Below are 1838 nucleotides of genomic sequence, written 5' to 3' on the forward strand. Positions count from 1 at the left end.
CAACCCAATCTGCCGTATCAAAATCAGTCTCCTCCTCATCAAGCTGTAATTCAAACTCCTCACAATCCAGATCAAGATAAACGTCTCAATGTCTTGGAAAGGGGTTTAGAAACCATAATTAAGGCCTCTACTCAAACCACGAATATGTTGACTCAAACATCTAGCACGTTGAATTCCTTCATGCAATCAACCGGACAAATGCTCAACTCCAACACTCAAGCTATAGCTAGATTAGAATCCCAACTTGGTCAACTAGCTAGTGCCGTGAGTGAAAGAGAGAAAGGAAAATTTCCGAGTCAACCCGTGGTCAACCCTAATAACACAGGATGCAGTTCATCCTATGAAGCTCAAGTGAATGCAATCCATTCACTTCGGTCAGGTAGACAGGTCGATAATCAAGTGAGAACTCCGCCAAGTCAAACTCTTGATCCTGTACAAATTCCTTCTCCTTCTCCTTCTGATGAATCTATTCAACAATCACTCCCCTCAGATGACCAAGAACCTGAACCCGAACCTGAGCCTGCTTTTGATAGATTTAGACCGGTTGCTCCCTTTCCAGATAGACTCAGGTCTAGGAAACACTCTCCTCAGGAGGAGAAAATCCTAGAGACATTCAAGCAGGTTAAGGTCAACATTCCTCTCTTAGATGTAATTGAACAAATTCCATCTTATGCTAAATTTTTAAAAGAATTGTGCACTAAGAAGAGGAGAATAAATGTCCCAAAGAAAGTCTTTTTAGCCGCCAATATCAGTGAAATGCTGTCAAATCCCATACCTTTGAAACGTAAAGATCCAGGTTCCCCCATCATTTCATGTATCATTGGTAATACTCACATTGATAAGGCGCTTTTAGACTTAGGGGCCAGTGTCAATTTGCTTCCATATTCAGTCTATCAGCAATTGGGTCTAGGTGTACTGAACCCAACCAAATGCACCTTACAGTTGGCTGATAGATCTGTCAAGGTCCCTATGGGTGAGTTAGAGGATGTTCTGATTAAGGTTGGAGATTTTATTTTTCCAGTAGATTTTGTAGTCTTGGAAACACAGCCTGTTTCCAATCCCAAAGGACAGACACCTGTCATCTTAGGACGACCGTTCTTAGCCACTTCTAATGCTCTCATCAACTGTAGAACTGGTCAAATGAAGCTGTCCTTTGGGAATTTGACTGCTGATCTCAACATTTTTAATCCAGGGGACCAACCAAATAATCAGCCTCTAGAAATAAACTACATTCAGGAAAGATCAGAAGAAGAAGAAGAAGAAGAAGAGTGTGATTTAAGTTTTGAGGAAATTTTTGATGAAGAGTTAGAGTTTTTAGAAGAAGCAGATCAGGTCCTTGAGAATAATAAAACTGTGTTAAACATTTGCTGCTTTGAATTAAATTTTGAAGAACTCTTTCTTGATGAACTTAGATTCTTGGAGAATAATCAACAACCAAATTTTCAGAACTTCACAGAAGAATTGGTTGTTAGAAAACAAAACTTCACAGTACAAGAGTCTAAGTTCATTAAGAAATACAAAATGCATGACACCAATAATACCTACCTTACCTTGTTGCAAGAATTATTGAACACCCCGAAATGCTTAAAAATTCACATTATTGATTATATCATTCTGAATTTGTTTAAAATCCGGGGAAGAATTTTCAACAGTAAGGTAGGATTCAATGTAGAACAGGAACTCTTCATGTTGAATATTTCATTCTACATTGTTTATTTTGTTTATTTCAGAATAATAAAAAGAATTTATTCTTCTCTCATTTGAGAGTTTCTTGTTCAGTTGCTTAAAAGAAAAAGAAAAAAAAAGAGAAAAAAAAGAAAAAAAAAGAAAAAAAAAAA

The sequence above is a fragment of the Asparagus officinalis genome, chromosome 9 (assembly GCF_001876935.1).
Source record: "Asparagus officinalis chromosome 9, Aspof.V1, whole genome shotgun sequence".
In the NCBI taxonomy this organism is placed as follows: Eukaryota; Viridiplantae; Streptophyta; class Magnoliopsida; order Asparagales; family Asparagaceae; genus Asparagus; species Asparagus officinalis.